This window comes from Mya arenaria, chromosome 1 (genome assembly GCF_026914265.1).
Source record: "Mya arenaria isolate MELC-2E11 chromosome 1, ASM2691426v1".
NCBI classification, from domain to species: domain Eukaryota; kingdom Metazoa; phylum Mollusca; class Bivalvia; order Myida; family Myidae; genus Mya; species Mya arenaria.
In genome coordinates, this window is record NC_069122.1 from 7,102,860 (window position 1) to 7,121,480 (window position 18,621).

An 18,621-nucleotide genomic window follows, 5' to 3' on the forward strand; every position below is an offset into this window, starting at 1 on the left:
ATAGACAAGGGGTTGAACTCAAATTTTGCAATCCTGACACAGGTTCGCAAACGGAAACAACGTAGGTAAATGTACCTTTTTCTACGAAATGACGAATATTAAACGCTATAATTCATTTTTTACCGATGCATCCGAAGAAGAGCACAAAACACCGAAAATTCCCTCAGCATAGTTAATCTGTCAAACTCGCCATTTTCTGCGCGTGCGTTAAACTTTGTTACGAATTAATTTATTGGCTATTGTAAAAACCACTGCCGTGACGGAGCCAGTCATCAGCCAATGAAATCGCTGGATACATTTGGAGTGTTGGAAATCAAAATGGCCGAGGAAAGACAAAAATAAACTCGATGATTGTTTTTCGCCAATTATAGTGGTGTAAATCATTCAATTACAACGAACAAAGTGGTTGGTGTTCAAATTTATGATACTTCATCGAACTGGATACATGTAATCGTACAACATTACACGCATCGTGATATTTACTGAGGTAATTTCATATACTGGATTTTTGCGAACGTGTGTCCAAATGCGATGATATATGGATTTTTATGGATAATTTAATACTCTGTTGATTTCGGTCTTTTAAAGGTCATTTATATACTGACATTAGTCACTTTATTTATAACAAAAACATTAAATTAACTGTAATACATTGTTTACTTCATTTTTTGGAGGATTGCAAAATTTGAGTTCAACCCCTTGTCTATATAATCACAGTGGATTAGGAATTGTCGGGCAACATCAGGATCTATCGGTAGACAAAATTAGAAAACACCATTTTGTATGATAGAAGGTTTGTTTATAGGTTTATTAATAAGTAAACTGACTGAAACATGGATAAAATGAACATTTTTTTTAATCGGAATGATGCCTATATTTTTGACTTTCTGCAATGCATGACTCGTCGATTTTGTTCAAATCATATCAGATATGTCTAAGACACTGCCACATATATATTACGTCATACACGAATTCATTTATCTATTTTCAGCACTTTCCCGAGGGAGCCATTGATCTAATCTATGTTATCTACCCCACCAACACATCAACACTTATTGCCACTTTAAGTTGTAGACGCCCTGCAGTAAGAACATCTCAACAGGAGTCTAAAATATTAAATAATCATATTCGCACAGTGATAGTAACATCAGTGAAGATATTACTCTTGAAAAAAAAAGCTTTGAACTAACTTTAACCTATCTGTGTTTCAGTGTTTCATTCTGTGTGAGAATTATTCAGATTTTTAACAGAGAGTATTAATAAGAAAACAGACTTTGGGACACAGAAATGCAAATATACTGGTTTTCCAACAGTTGCAATTTTACAATAGCTTTTTGATTGTGTTTGCCTGCAGCTCAAAATATAAAGCTCTGCGATGGTAGTTATACCAATAAACTACGTTGGGGCAGAAATCGAGGGAGAAAGAGATTATCAAAATCACTATTCATAAAAAATGGTACTCTGTGTAGTCAACATTAGAATTGGAATTGGAAACAGACAGTTGCCATACCTTTGTTTGTGTATGTAGTAGTCATATAGTAGTATAATATCATTGACAACTTTGCTGCATCACCGTTAGAAGGCTTAAAAAATCTTTGAAAGAAAAAGTCGAAGTTTACACTTACAAAATTACTTTTTAGACATTTTCGAGATATCCAAGAACACGGTCAATTATTAATTGAACTGTACAAACGGATTGGAGACCAGCAGCTTAAAAGACAACACGGCCAAATCACGAACATGTGAATACATTCAAGCAATTAAATAGAATATCTTCAGCTGGTGGTTTGATATTTATATCTAACATTCAGCCAGGTTCTACTAGTGATGCAAAAATTGTACAAGTTATAGGATTTTTTAGGATAATATTAAAAACATGGATGATATAATGGCAGATCGTAATTTAAATATAAGGCACCTTTTATTTCCAATGAAAGCTTCTCTTTATAAACCTGCATTTTAAGTGTTTTCTTCCGTATCCTTGCCGTTTTCAAGTTAAAAATAAACGAGTCCTTGAATTCAGTTTCTGAATTCTACAACGATGGAGAACAAAAACTGACCGTTCATTACCCAATGCTCCGCATGCACTGCAGTTACCTCACCGAACACCAATTCTCAAACAAAAATAGTCAACAGCCCTAATTGTCAATGCGGGGATATTGAGGACACCTTGCATTACTTTATAACTTTCCCACTCTATCACATAAAGAGAAGGTATTTCTTCGACAAATTACACTTAAGAACTTGTTTTTCAACAGCTTATCTTCGGTATAAAGAATGCGACATTCATTCGAACGTAACGAGACACCTTTTTGACACGTGCAGCATTACATTCGTCAAACCAAACGTTTCTAAACATAACAAGTCTATCTTCTTACCCCAACTAGGCAATTTCGATCTTTCCTCTTCTAACTTTATTTTATAACGTTCTTTCTACTCATATTTAATTTTTTTTTCATAACGTTTCACTAAAATATATTCATTACCAACATATATTAGACAAGATTACTTTGAAATCATACATACAACCTACCAATTACCATATAGAAGCAATTTTATGGTTTGACAGAAACGATACATTGAATATTCCTCAGCTTTCTTCTTAATTATGTCAATATAATTTGTTTTGTGCATGGCCATTATTTTACTTTTGTGTAATATATGAATTTTTAATTTACTTGGATTTTTGACAAAATATGTTCATATGAAATCTTGTAAGATTATGATGAAATGAACATTGATTAAACCAACTGCTAAATCGCTAAACTTTATTCATTATCAAACTTAAATACATATACATCATTTCATAATTCAGAGTAGTATAAAAGTAAGAGGAGCAAAAAGTTACCCTATTGGTTTTGCATAAGTAAGAGGAGCAAAAAGTTACCCTATTGGTTTTGCATAAGTAAGAGGAGCAAAAAGTTACCCTATTGGTTTTGCATAAGTAAGAGGAGCAAAAAGTTACCCTATTGGTTTTGCATAAGTAAGAGGAGCAAAAAGTTACCCTATTGGTTTTGCATAAGTAAGAGGAGCAAAGTTACCCTATTGGTTTTGCATAAGTAAGAGGAGCAAAGTTTCCCTATTGGTTTTGCATTAGTAAGAGGAGCAAAGTTACCCTATTGGAATTGTATTAGTAAGAGGAGCAAAGTTACCCTAGGGTAACCTTTTGCTCCAAAGTCTATAAGAGGAGCAATGTTACGTTTTTTCAAAGAACACATTGTGTATGGGAAACAACTCGTACCCACGAGGATAAGCTTTGGGAAACAACTCGTACTCGCGAGGATAAGCGTAAGTACAAAAGTTGCCTCTCGATTTTCATATATGAATTAAGTCATAGTTTTTTCTTAAGAGTACAAATGTAAACACGATATATCATCAATTAACATGACACAGTTTTAAAAGTTTATTTCACCTGCTGTGAAAAAAAAAAACGTTCCCACGGTGTAAATAATGATTTTATTATGAAATAAAATTATGAAAAAGTGACACTGGCATTTAAAATATTTGGCACTCTTTTCATACAAATAAGATTTATAGGTTAATTACATCGCTGTTTATGAAAAAAGACGTTATTATATCTTTAAATGAGTTGTATAATGTTGTATTTAAACATTACATTACCATAAATTTGTTTATCTTCAATACAGACGAAAAATGATTTATTTAAAACCCCGTTTTTGAATGTCACTGTGGTAACCCATTTTTTAATTAAAAATAATTTATTTTGGGTTACGATATGTTTTGCATTTATCTAAAACATGTCACAAGACTATCAAGTGTCACAAGACTATCAAGTGTTGATTTCGCAATTATTAAAAACTCAAGTGGAAGTAACCATGTTACTTCAAAAGGTATGGTATTGTTTCACTATTATACGGGAGATTTAAAATATGATTTTATTTAACATGAACAGTCTTTAAAAACTTTAATTTTACTTTCTATGTTATATGAATTCCATTTTCAGTTACAACCTTGTTTTAGAGTACATCCATACTTTAAATGCTTGTAGATTGAATCAGTGCCTATTTCTTTATTGTAACTTTTTTTCAGACTACCGCCTTGGAGAAGGGTTAAATGTGTGTTAAACATCAGTCACAATGACACAGTTTTAAAAGTCTATCCCACCTACTGTGAAAAAGAACGTTCTCACATTTTTAATAATGACTTTTATTATGAAATGAAATTATAAAATAGTGACACTGACATTCAAATAATTGGATGGTGGTGTCGATAAGACGTCCTATTCTAACAAATAAGATATATAGGTTAATAACATCACAGTTTGTGAAAAAAGCGTTATTATATCATCAAATAAAATTGTATAACGTAGTATAATTTAAACATTACATTACCATAAGTTTGTTTATTTTCAATAGAGACGAAATTGATTTATTTTAACAACCCACATTTTTTGAAAAGTCACTGTTGCAATAATTTTTTTAATTAAAAAATAATTTTGTTATGGTTATGGTATGTTTTGCATTTATGAGTTAGCATTCTGTTTAACAATCACTTCTTTAAAAAAACTCCAGTGGAGAAAGATGTCTCGCAACACGGAGTTCAATGTTGTGATTTCACAGTTATTGAGAACGCAAGTGGATAATTCCATTTTAATTCAAAAGGTATGTTATTGTTTCACTATAATACGAGAGAGTTGAAATATGCTGTTGAAACATTATATGAACACCCTTTAAAAAGCTTATTATATTTTACTTTCTATGTTACATGAAGTCCATCTTGATGTACAACCTTGTTTTAGAGTCCACCCATATATTAAATGCTAGTTTATTGAACTAGTGTCTATTTATTTCATTCATTATTAAGTTGTTAGCTTTTATTGTAACTTTTTCAGAACGTCGTTTTGGAGAATAATCTCCAAGCACTAAAATCCGACATAGCTGTTTTAAAACAGCAACTGAGTAGTGCTCAGCAACAACTGAATGTCGCTGAGCAAGTAAGTAGTTTTCACTGTTATTTAACGGACTTTGTGATTATAATTTGGTTTACTGAATTATTAAACAATTACAAAGTCATTTCCATTTCGCTGTAAGAGTGACATTGGATACATATTATGCCACAATCCAGTTAAATACATGCATACATTGACTTATTTTCTTAATTTTAATTAAATAACAACTTGTTTGACATACCAACCACTTTTTAAAAAATGTTTTTTTTTTACTTTAGCGTGACGATGAGATATTTGGGAGACACCCGCTTCTACCATTAACACTCTATCTGTGTGTCGTTTTTATTTCAGTTACAATGTGTCAGTTCACAAATGACAGACGTTCACAAAGAACTAAAAGTAATAAAAGAGAGGTGTTTTTTTTGTTAATTTTTATTAAGTAAGGATTACACTAATTAGAAAATAGAACATTTTTTAAAAAATGCAACAACTTATCAAAACTAATTAACAGTGAACAAACATTAACATGATACTAAACTTTCAACTTAAAAATACCCTTTTATACCAAATAATACTGTTATTGGTAGTAAATTGACACAATGATTGTAGAATAAATTTAATAGTAAAGAATGTAAAATGAATATGACAATGCTATGAGGAAAAGACATGTTGACATGCAAAAAAACTATATGGACATAGTATATGAGCTAACATTATATGGCATGCAAAAATATATGAGGTAGTATACGAGGTTATTATATTAGGAAGAATACATGAAGCAAAATATAGAAGTGAAACATATGAGGTAACATATGACATGAAAAATATATGAGGTAGTATATGAGGTTATTATATGAAGCAGAATACATGAAGCAGAATATATGAGTGAAAAAAAAATATCCACCAAAGATGAAATAAATGAAAATTTGATTTTATTGCAGTTTGAAGAAGAACAACAAAGTATGCAGACTGTCTCCAGTATGTACAAAAAATAATATATTTTCCATTATTATAATGCATGTTCCAAGTTTTATTCAAACTATCTTAAACTGTTCTTTTGAGTTTTGGTTTTTCAATACTTTGTTTAAAAACAATAACAATATTTTTTAAATTTAAACTTGAATTTTCATTTTTGTAGCACATTAATTGTCTACATGTATAACAATAGAAATAACATACATCACAATATGATAATAAAAAATGCTGTCATTTTAAACATTATGCATATGAGAAAAAAGTATATTATTAAGGTGCACATTTACACATGCTTGTGGGTTTTTTGCAGATGTCGAGGCTTGAGCCAACAGTAGTCCTCCAAAGGCTGGATGACTTTACTTCCACCCTATCAATATGTACCTCAAATACAACAGGAGACAGGAGGGATTGACGAGGACACAGGAGGCTGGGAGGAGTGCTGAGGAGGCTTAAATGAGTGTCTAGTAGTGTTTTCCCAGCATTTGAGAAACGTGAGGGTTGCTATGTGCGCATGCCTTTAACAAATATACTTGTGTCGAATCAAAGTCCGGCGCCATACCGTTGACAGATCTGCGTTTATAATGGAACGAAACGAGAATGAAATTCGTCTATATTCGTGCGACAAATGAAGGTACTTTTTTCTTTTCCTGGAGAAATCTGTTGCACCATTTACGAGTATGGCATACCTGCGCGTATTATTCCTACACATGTATATGCTGCGAGCAAACGTTTCAGGATCGGAAAACATTTTTGCTGCATTTGAAGAAAAAACTTGGTACAAACCCGCGCGGTTAATGATGCTACTATAAAATCAATTGTCATGAAGTTTTCAACCTCAGTGAATGTTTGGATGACAAGTAGTCAAGTCGTACATTAGTGGGAAAAAATGGATCTATTGGATACACGAAAATATAAGATGAGGAGAAAAAGTAGTGCCTCTCGAAACAGACATGAGCCTCTCTCCAAAATGTATATACGGATGGTTCTCCCGGCTGAACAGATGACAGCTATCGCCAAAAGCATGCTTGACCGTCAGTCGAAACCTAAAGGGACTTGGATTGACTTGGAATTACAAAGAATGAAAGAAGCCAGCAAAAAACGAAAAGGCAAAGTGCTCAGTGCGGGTGTTATCGGTAATAAGGGCAACAAGAAACCTAGAAAGGTGGCACCATCTGGACAGAAAACGCCGAGACAAACTTCAGAAAAGTCCGAAAACATCGTTACCATCGGGCAGGTATAAAGCTGAAGGTTTCACTCACTCCTCCTCATTAGCGCTTAAGGATTTTGTTGCGATGCACCAGTGTGATATTTGTTTGAAAAGTTTCGGAAGACGCGATAATATGTTGCGACATAAAAGGTCTGCGCATTCAAACGAAGATTCGGATGAAGACGCTATGTCTGACGTTACTGACCAAGAGGATATTTTTGGATCTGTTGATGAAAACGAGTCTGATAACAGCGACGACGACATGTCTGTAACCTCGGAGAACTCTTCGGGTATTGATCCTTGGCAAGAGGTTGTCGATGAGGCTTTTCAAGAGTGTCAATCGCAGTATGAGGACGAAGTGCGTGAACTTATGCAGGATAATACCGACCTTAGTGAAAGCGAAGCCAAGAAGGATGTCTTTGAGGATATGCGAGGTACTTACAGAAAGGCCCTGATGAATAGTTTTGGGGCAAAGCTGATGTGGTTTGACTCTATCAAGCGAGATACCATCTATAAGACCATAAAGAAAACAGTTAATCAACTTAAAGAAACAGAGGACTACGACGAACAGGAAGCCGTAAAGTACGCCATCCTTAAGCGGAGATTTCTGTTCGATAAGTTATTGGACAGTTACGACGTTCCTCAGTTGGATGCAGAGCAAGAGGAAGAAACAAAACAGTGAAAATCATTCAAAGATACTTTAATTCGTTCGGACTAGAGTGCTTTGGGAAATTATTTGTTTTCAATCCTCACACAATGCAGAATACAGACGCCATTTAATTCCATAACACAACTGTATCTGATAGTTTTGCAACGCGTACTTGTTTTTAAGTAAAATAAATGTCTTTAATGATGTAAAATAAAATGTCTAATAATACGAAACGGAGTTGTTCTTCCATATATAAACAAGACAAATGTTGATGCTGGGTATCAAAGACGCCGCCAGATCAGTTAAAAATAATAATGAATGCATTAAAATATTATGTTAATATTGTATTCAGTCATACCTCTTAGTTTGTAAAAAGGTGTGCTAAAAATTAAACATCTCAACTGTCCAAATAATAAACTCATTTCATTGTACTGAGCATTAGGTTTAAAGCTACAATTACTACAAAATTAAATCAAGTAAGTTTTATATCTGGTTACAATTCATACATACTACTTAAGTAATATTCTCGATGACATTTTATTACCCAGCTTGTATGTCTACAGGTTTTGTTCTATTTTTATATCTCTATGTTATATGCGTTTACTAACACATTAATTGTGTATGTCATCTGCAAGAGTGCAAATCCTTCTTCGCCTTTGATATCTGCAACACTATATCTATAATATGCGTTTAAATCTGCGCCCGTAACCAGACTGCTGTAAATGTGCCTTTTCGACTAGTGCTTCGAGTTTTTTTTTCAATCCTAGTTTGACTATTGTTATCAATTTTAAAATAAAGCGAACTTTGCTGATTATATCCTTGTACAACATTGCTTGCCATTTCTTGGTGAAAAATATAGGGAACCAATAGCGAGAAATGTCTATAATACTTCCGACCATCGTGAATTAAAACTCTGCTAGCAATCACGCGATCTCCGTCGGATTGTTTCAATCGAACACATCCATGATATTTGATAAACCCAACGCTCATATTTTTTTTGTTGTATTTTATACCTGTTCTTATAATACTGATAGTGCATATTATCTTAGCTCTTACTTGAAGATAAAAAAAAATATCAATTTACCTTCTGTTTGGTTTTCTGATTTTCCTAAAGCTATAGAATGGACACGTCTAAAGAAAAGGGTAAACCAATCAGGTCTCTCTTACAGATCACATAACCCTACATGGGGAAAGGGGGGTGGGGTAGCTAAATGTATATAATGGAGAAGTCTAAAAAAGAGGTCAACCAATCAGGTCTCGCTTACAGTTAACATGATCCTACATGTTCCCATATGAAATTTTCGTCGGCCCGGAACTACGTTGACTAATTACATGTAAATTGAATCCAATGAATAATTAAGAAAATCGAATGTATGCAATTTAAGTTAAATATGTTGTGCTGCTCTAACGAGGTCATCCTAACAGACATATTGATATAAATATATATTGCTTAAAGGTAGATCTAGGGTTCTTCAATACATGTTTCGTGGAATGCATACGTGTGACAATACGAAACATCAAGTCTGTTACACGCTTCACGTTTTATATAATTCAATATAGCGTATTATAGTCAGGTGTGGCTATACAGAAAAGATGCGCTCTGTTGAACCCTTCTATATCTTTATAAGTCCGCCGTCTTTACTAATTACTTTCCAACGGGAAACGAGGCCCAAGGAAGGGTAAGACGGTCATCGGAGTGACTCCGGAGGTTTGAGGAGGGTATTTTGAGGCCCTCGGAGTGACTCCGGAGGTATGAGGAGGGTATGGGGAGGCCCTCGGAGTGACTAAGGAAGTTTGTGGAGGGGTCAGGAGGCCCTCTGAGTGACGGAGGAAGGAGTCAGGATCTTGTTTAAGTGTTCGGGGAGAGCCTCGTTTCCCGTTGGAAAGTAAAAGTCTTTTCTGTATAGCCACACCTGACTATAATACGCTATATTGAATTATATAAAACGTGAAGCGTGTAACAGACTTGATGTTTCGTATTGTCACACGTATGCATTCCACGAAACATGTATTGAAGAACCCTAGATCTACCTTTAAGCAATATATATTTATATCAATATGTCTGTTAGGATGACCTCGTTAGAGCAGCACAACATATTTAACTTAAATTGCATACATTCGATTTTCTTAATTATTCATTGGATTCAATTTACATGTAATTAGTCAACGTAGTTCCGGGCCGACGAAAATTTCATATGGGAACATGTAGGATCATGTTAACTGTAAGCGAGACCTGATTGGTTGACCTCTTTTTTAGACTTCTCCATTATATACATTTAGCTACCCCACCCCCCTTTCCCCATGTAGGGTTATGTGATCTGTAAGAGAGACCTGATTGGTTTACCCTTTTCTTTAGACGTGTCCATTCTATAGCTTTAGGAAAATCAGAAAACCAAACAGAAGGTAAATTGATATTTTTTTTATCTTCAAGTAAGAGCTAAGATAATATGCACTATCAGTATTATAAGAACAGGTATAAAATACAACAAAAAAAATATGAGCGTTGGGTTTATCAAATATCATGGATGTGTTCGATTGAAACAATCCGACGGAGATCGCGTGATTGCTAGCAGAGTTTTAATTCACGATGGTCGGAAGTATTATAGACATTTCTCGCTATTGGTTCCCTATATTTTTCACCAAGAAATGGCAAGCAATGTTGTACAAGGATATAATCAGCAAAGTTCGCTTTATTTTAAAATTGATAACAATAGTCAAACTAGGATTGAAAAAAGAACTCGAAGCACTAGTCGAAAAGGCACATTTACAGCAGTCTGGTTACGGGCGCAGATTTAAACGCATATTATAGATATAGTGTTGCAGATATCAAAGGCGAAGAAGGATTTGCACTCTTGCAGATGACATACACAATTAATGTGTTAGTAAACGCATATAACATAGAGATATAAAAATAGAACATAACCTGTAGACATACAAGCTGGGTAATAAAATGTCATCGAGAATATTACTTAAGTAGTATGTATGAATTGTAACCAGATATAAAACTTACTTGATTTAATTTTGTAGTAATTGTAGCTTTAAACCTAATGCTCAGGACAATGAAATGAGTTTATTATTTGGACAGTTGAGATGTTTAATTTTTAGCACACCTTTTTACAAACTAAGAGGTATGACTGAATACAATATTAACATAATATTTTAATGCATTCATTATTATTTTTAACTGATCTGGCGGCGTCTTTGATACCCAGCATCAACATTTGTCTTGTTTATATATGGAAGAACAACTCCGTTTCGTATTATTAGACATTTTATTTTACATCATTAAAGACATTTATTTTACTTAAAAACAAGTACGCGTTGCAAAACTATCAGATACAGTTGTGTTATGGAATTAAATGGCGTCTGTATTCTGCATTGTGTGAGGATTGAAAACAAATAATTTCCCAAAGCACTCTAGTCCGAACGAATTAAAGTATCTTTGAATGATTTTCACTGTTTTGTTTCTTCCTCTTGCTCTGCATCCAACTGAGGAACGTCGTAACTGTCCAATAACTTATCGAACAGAAATCTCCGCTTAAGGATGGCGTACTTTACGGCTTCCTGTTCGTCGTAGTCCTCTGTTTCTTTAAGTTGATTAACTGTTTTCTTTATGGTCTTATAGATGGTATCTCGCTTGATAGAGTCAAACCACATCAGCTTTGCCCCAAAACTATTCATCAGGGCCTTTCTGTAAGTACCTCGCATATCCTCAAAGACATCCTTCTTGGCTTCGCTTTCACTAAGGTCGGTATTATCCTGCATAAGTTCACGCACTTCGTCCTCATACTGCGATTGACACTCTTGAAAAGCCTCATCGACAACCTCTTGCCAAGGATCAATACCCGAAGAGTTCTCCGAGGTTACAGACATGTCGTCGTCGCTGTTATCAGACTCGTTTTCATCAACAGATCCAAAAATATCCTCTTGGTCAGTAACGTCAGACATAGCGTCTTCATCCGAATCTTCGTTTGAATGCGCAGACCTTTTATGTCGCAACATATTATCGCGTCTTCCGAAACTTTTCAAACAAATATCACACTGGTGCATCGCAACAAAATCCTTAAGCGCTAATGAGGAGGAGTGAGTGAAACCTTCAGCTTTATACCTGCCCGATGGTAACGATGTTTTCGGACTTTTCTGAAGTTTGTCTCGGCGTTTTCTGTCCAGATGGTGCCACCTTTCTAGGTTTCTTGTTGCCCTTATTACCGATAACACCCGCACTGAGCACTTTGCCTTTTCGTTTTTTGCTGGCTTCTTTCATTCTTTGTAATTCCAAGTCAATCCAAGTCCCTTTAGGTTTCGACTGACGGTCAAACATGCTTTTGGCGATAGCTGTCATCTGTTCAGCCGGGAGAACCATCCGTATATACATTTTGGAGAGAGGCTCATGTCTGTTTCGAGAGGCACTACTTTTTCTCCTCATCTTATATTTTCGTGTATCCAATAGATCCATTTTTTCCCACTAATGTACGACTTGACTACTTGTCATCCAAACACTCACTGAGGTTGAAAACTTCATGACACTTGATTTTATAGTAGCATCATTAACCGCGCGGGTTTGTACCAAGTTTTTTCTTCAAATGCAGCAAAAATGTTTTCCGATCCTGAAACGTTTGCTCGCAGCATATACATGTGTAGGAATAATACGCGCAGGTATGCCATACTCGTAAATGGTGCAACAGATTTCTCCAGGAAAAGAAAAAAGTACCTTCATTTGTCGCACGAATATAGACGAATTTCATTCTCGTTTCGTTCCATTATAAACGCAGATCTGTCAACGGTATGGCGCCGGACTTTGATTCGACACAAGTATATTTGTTAAAGGCATGCGCACATAGCAACCCTCACGTTTCTCAAATGCTGGGAAAACACTACTAGACACTCATTTAAGCCTCCTCAGCACTCCTCCCAGCCTCCTGTGTCCTCGTCAATCCCTCCTGTCTCCTGTTGTATTTGAGGTACATATTGATAGGGTGGAAGTAAAGTCATCCAGCCTTTGGAGGACTACTGTTGGCTCAAGCCTCGACATCTGCAAAAAACCCACAAGCATGTGTAAATGTGCACCTTAATAATATACTTTTTTCTCATATGCATAATGTTTAAAATGACAGCATTTTTTATTATCATATTGTGATGTATGTTATGTCTATTGTTATACATGTAGACAATTAATGTGCTACAAAAATGAAAATTCAAGTTTAAATTTAAAAAATATTGTTATTGTTTTTAAACAAAGTATTGAAAAACCAAAACTCAAAAGAACAGTTTAAGATAGTTTGAATAAAACTTGGAACATGCATTATAATAATGGAAAATATATTATTTTTTGTACATACTGGAGACAGTCTGCATACTTTGTTGTTCTTCTTCAAACTGCAATAAAATCAAATTTTCATTTATTTCATCTTTGGTGGATATTTTTTTTTCACTCATATATTCTGCTTCATGTATTCTGCTTCATATAATAACCTCATATACTACCTCATATATTTTTCATGTCATATGTTACCTCATATGTTTCACTTCTATATTTTGCTTCATGTATTCTTCCTAATATAATAACCTCGTATACTACCTCATATATTTTTGCATGCCATATAATGTTAGCTCATATACTATGTCCATATAGTTTTTTTGCATGTCAACATGTCTTTTCCTCATAGCATTGTCATATTCATTTTACATTCTTTACTATTAAATTTATTCTACAATCATTGTGTCAATTTACTACCAATAACAGTATTATTTGGTATAAAAGGGTATTTTTAAGTTGAAAGTTTAGTATCATGTTAATGTTTGTTCACTGTTAATTAGTTTTGATAAGTTGTTGCATTTTTTAAAAAATGTTCTATTTTCTAATTAGTGTAATCCTTACTTAATAAAAATTAACAAAAAAACACCTCTCTTTTATTACTTTTAGTTCTTTGTGAACGTCTGTCATTTGTGAACTGACACATTGTAACTGAAATAAAAACGACACACAGATAGAGTGTTAATGGTAGAAGCGGGTGTCTCCCAAATATCTCATCGTCACGCTAAAGTAAAAAAAAAAACATTTTTTAAAAAGTGGTTGGTATGTCAAACAAGTTGTTATTTAATTAAAATTAAGAAAATAAGTCAATGTATGCATGTATTTAACTGGATTGTGGCATAATATGTATCCAATGTCACTCTTACAGCGAAATGGAAATGACTTTGAAATTGTTTAATAATTCAGTAAACCAAATTATAATCACAAAGTCCGTTAAATAACAGTGAAAACTACTTACTTGCTCAGCGACATTCAGTTGTTGCTGAGCACTACTCAGTTGCTGTTTTAAAACAGCTATGTCGGATTTTAGTGCTTGGAGATTATTCTCCAAAACGACGTTCTGAAAAAGTTACAATAAAAGCTAACAACTTAATAATGAATGAAATAAATATACACTAGTTCAATAAACTAGCATTTAATATATGGGTGGACTCTAAAACAAGGTTGTACATCAAGATGGACTTCATGTAACATAGAAAGTAAAATATAATAAGCTTTTTAAAGGGTGTTCATATAATGTTTCAACAGCATATTTCAACTCTCTCGTATTATAGTGAAACAATAACATACCTTTTGAATTAAAATGGAATTATCCACTTGCGTTCTCAATAACTGTGAAATCACAACATTGAACTCCGTGTTGCGAGACATCTTTCTCCACTGGAGTTTTTTTAAAGAAGTGATTGTTAAACAGAATGCTAACTCATAAATGCAAAACATACCATAACCATAACAAAATTATTTTTTAATTAAAAAAATTATTGCAACAGTGACTTTTCAAAAAATGTGGGTTGTTAAAATAAATCAATTTCGTCTCTATTGAAAATAAACAAACTTATGGTAATGTAATGTTTAAATTATACTACGTTATACAATTTTATTTGATGATATAATAACGCTTTTTTCACAAACTGTGATGTTATTAACCTATATATCTTATTTGTTAGAATAGGACGTCTTATCGACACCACCATCCAATTATTTGAATGTCAGTGTCACTATTTTATAATTTCATTTCATAATAAAAGTCATTATTAAAAACGTGAGAACGTTCTTTTTCACAGTAGGTGGGATAGACTTTTAAAACTGTGTCATTGTGACTGATGTTTAACACACATTTAACCCTTCTCCAAGGCGGTAGTCTGAAAAAAAGTTACAATAAAGAAATAGGCACTGATTCAATCTACAAGCATTTAAAGTATGGATGTACTCTAAAACAAGGTTGTAACTGAAAATGGAATTCATATAACATAGAAAGTAAAATTAAAGTTTTTAAAGACTGTTCATGTTAAATAAAATCATATTTTAAATCTCCCGTATAATAGTGAAACAATACCATACCTTTTGAAGTAACATGGTTACTTCCACTTGAGTTTTTAATAATTGCGAAATCAACACTTGATAGTCTTGTGACACTTGATAGTCTTGTGACATGTTTTAGATAAATGCAAAACATATCGTAACCCAAAATAAATTATTTTTAATTAAAAAATGGGTTACCACAGTGACATTCAAAAACGGGGTTTTAAATAAATCATTTTTCGTCTGTATTGAAGATAAACAAATTTATGGTAATGTAATGTTTAAATACAACATTATACAACTCATTTAAAGATATAATAACGTCTTTTTTCATAAACAGCGATGTAATTAACCTATAAATCTTATTTGTATGAAAAGAGTGCCAAATATTTTAAATGCCAGTGTCACTTTTTCATAATTTTATTTCATAATAAAATCATTATTTACACCGTGGGAACGTTTTTTTTTTCACAGCAGGTGAAATAAACTTTTAAAACTGTGTCATGTTAATTGATGATATATCGTGTTTACATTTGTACTCTTAAGAAAAAACTATGACTTAATTCATATATGAAAATCGAGAGGCAACTTTTGTACTTACGCTTATCCTCGCGAGTACGAGTTGTTTCCCAAAGCTTATCCTCGTGGGTACGAGTTGTTTCCCATACACAATGTGTTCTTTGAAAAAACGTAACATTGCTCCTCTTATAGACTTTGGAGCAAAAAGTTACCCTAGGGTAACTTTGCTCCTCTTACTAATACAATTCCAATAGGGTAACTTTGCTCCTCTTACTAATGCAAAACCAATAGGGTAACTTTGCTCCTCTTACTTATGCAAAACCAATAGGGTAACTTTGCTCCTCTTACTTATGCAAAACCAATAGGGTAACTTTTTGCTCCTCTTACTTATGCAAAACCAATAGGGTAACTTTTTGCTCCTCTTACTTATGCAAAACCAATAGGGTAACTTTTTGCTCCTCTTACTTATGCAAAACCAATAGGGTAACTTTTTGCTCCTCTTACTTTTATACTACTATTCAGATAATTCTTTTGTATATGTTTTTTTTCTGTTTTTGTTAAACAAGCATCGTAAACTTTCTACCAAGTTTAATTTTACCTAAGTCGCTTGATAAAAACGGCTCTTGGTCGCAATATCTCGAAAGTCCTTATGCATAAACAGCTTTTAGTATCTAATTCTATTTAGCTAAATTGCTAAATTCATTTTGAATTCACTACAGCCAAAAACAACACTTATTATTATCAGATCAACTCTTAAAAATGTAAAGAAAGCACGAGTTTTACCGAAACAAAAACAAAAAATTTAGCCAGCTTTATCCTGCTAGGGATGTTGTTTTTTTAAATTAGGTACTCATTATCTCACTGTTTCGCTTAGGTTCTAGTAAAACAGTTTTCTTCAGACAATAAATGTTTTGGCTTGTTGAATATTACTTTATTTTCATTAGTTGTCCTGTTATCGCAGTAGTTAGCAAACTTGCTTAGCAAACTCGCTTTTCACCAAGACGATTGGGGTTCGATTCCCGTCTTTGGTGCATATGAGTTTGGTTAGTGGCCACCAAAACAGGCAAGTGGGTTTTCTGCGCGTACTCCAGTTTTCCCCCCGAAAAAAACCCCCACCACATTCGCGCAACATCGTGCTAATGAGGGCGACTTAGTGTTCATTATTTTTCTTCACAGTCGTTGTAAATATATATTTATGTAAACTATCCCTCCTTATTATTCCCTTACTCGTAACATTTAAGTATACGTTTCTCCTCTAAATACAACGGAATAAGCTTTATGTCAGTTTTCCTTAGATAATAATACCGGAAATCATGCTATATTAAATTCAAGTTCCATCAAGTTAGCCAAAAAGGGATATGATGTTAACTGATTGATCATTTAAACCATTTTGCAAGATAGTTATACTCCATACCTGTAATGTAAATTTAAAATAAAAGATCTATAATTATTGGTTAAAAAGCAACTAAATTTACCAACACGTTAATTGTCGTTTGCGTAGAAATTTTGAGGTTTTTTTGCGCGTTCGTAATAGACCTACTGGTTGATACAAAAAATGAAAACACATGCTGTCATATGGATGCTATGTACGGGTTACAAAACTTTATGTTCAAATCAAAGATTTGGTGGGCCAAATTTATTCCTTTCAGAAAAGCTGGCTTTTGACGTCTATTTATGAAGAACTGTTCATTAGGAATGCTTAACTTTAACATTCTGATTCTTGAAGACAGAAATCATGTCATGTGCGGACCCAATCAAATCGAAGAATCTTATGTAGTCTCTGGTTCAGTAGGACATCTTGCCGGATAATCTTATCTCGTAGTTTGATATCTGTCATTGAAGAGTCCTCGCATAGTAATACAGATAATGCATATTGTCCTGTATGCCCAATGGTGTGGCGCGAAAATCTCTATTGTGTGTGAATGCATTTTTCAGTTGACACTTCATTACGGCTATCTTGATTAATCTGTACCGGCTTCTACGACCACTAACGAAGACATAAACATAACGACATGGTCCTAACTCAAGCAAGTGGCAGACACCTTTTATAGCCCTCTCTTTCAAGAACAATTGGCTCATAATCAGTTTGATTTTTGTTTTGCCGCAAACAATCAGTATAAATAAAATACAACTAATTTATTAACTTGTTCAGGTTAAATATAGGAGCTCGATCGGTTATTGGCATTTTGACACAAGACTGTGATAGGTACTGCGGATATTCGAAACGTCGTTTCCTATTGGTCAAATGACGTCGTGTCTGTGCAATTTAAGTGCTGCAATGTAATAATCACGTGAATACGCTGATGGTTCTTACGAGATGAACTTCAGATGTTTCTCTTAACACAATAATAAGGCAATGTAAATACAGTTTATGAAACTGCAAATGTAAAGCATTTCATAGTTACATATCAAACACGCATTTATGTGATTCTAAATCTACAATATAACTATAAATAGTGAAATAATATTTAATGTCAGGGTTCAAAGTTACTATTTTTAAGTCAAAGGTGGAAAACATTAGTTCTATAACATAAGCAATATAGTTGATCAATTACATTATCATGACCAAACCTGACACGGACATACATACTTTATGTGTTAAATTTAATACACAAGACTTTTATGCAATTTTTTAAAGAAAAACAGTACCACGTCTACTTACTTTATTATTGACGTCAACAGCTATGGGAATCCAAAGCATTAAAATATTTGTTTAAATTTAATTTCAAGACAATATCGTCAGTTCACGCAAACCCACAATACTCCTCGAACAGCAAGAACTTATGTTAAGAAATATCAAAAGCCGTTTTCTAGCGTTCGATGCAGGGCAAACGGTATTGGTCCAGGGATATGAGCAAACACGTTTGCTGTTATTGATATTGGGGATGTATTGGCTTTATGTCGGAGGAAAAATCACATCAAACAGATTTCCTTCAAACTGTTTAATCGCATGTCACAACGCCCAATTATTATGTACAGTTGCAGTTTTAAATAAACTTGTTTCAGTTTTTTAAATAAATCATAAG

The 18,621-nt window shown here is 33.7% G+C and overlaps 1 protein-coding gene across 1 annotated transcript in view; it reads right to left on the bottom strand.

Annotated features, from left to right (window-relative positions):
• LOC128244897 (ligand-gated ion channel 4-like) overlaps positions 1–18,349 on the bottom strand; it is a 109,398-nt gene extending 91,049 nt beyond the window's left edge. Inside the window, exon 1 of the mRNA XM_052963217.1 lies at positions 18,258–18,349. The gene's annotated coding sequence lies outside the window, so the exon portion shown is untranslated. The remainder of the gene's footprint in view (positions 1–18,257) is intronic.
• Positions 18,350–18,621: the final 272 nt, after the last annotated feature.